Source organism: Dendrobium catenatum, unplaced genomic scaffold (genome assembly GCF_001605985.2).
Source record: "Dendrobium catenatum unplaced genomic scaffold, ASM160598v2 fragScaff_scaffold_1035, whole genome shotgun sequence".
Taxonomy (NCBI): domain Eukaryota; kingdom Viridiplantae; phylum Streptophyta; class Magnoliopsida; order Asparagales; family Orchidaceae; genus Dendrobium; species Dendrobium catenatum.
This window is the reverse complement of record NW_021319497.1, coordinates 27,670-27,883: the sequence shown is the minus strand read 5'-3', so window position 1 is coordinate 27,883 and position 214 is coordinate 27,670.

Sequence of the window (214 nt, the reverse complement as noted above, 5' to 3'; positions counted from 1 at the left end):
TATTAAAATACTAAGAATGGGGCTCAAAACATGCAACCAACAACATATAAGGCTTGTACTCATCCCAAAATCCAAACAATAACACTGATTTGGCCTCGTTTGAGAGGGCTTTCTTACTATTTCCTTGAAAATATTTTTGTCACAAAAAAATTAAAATTTTTGTATTGAAAATTTACCTTTAAGAAACACATAAAAAGTCGTGATTGTCTTTAGG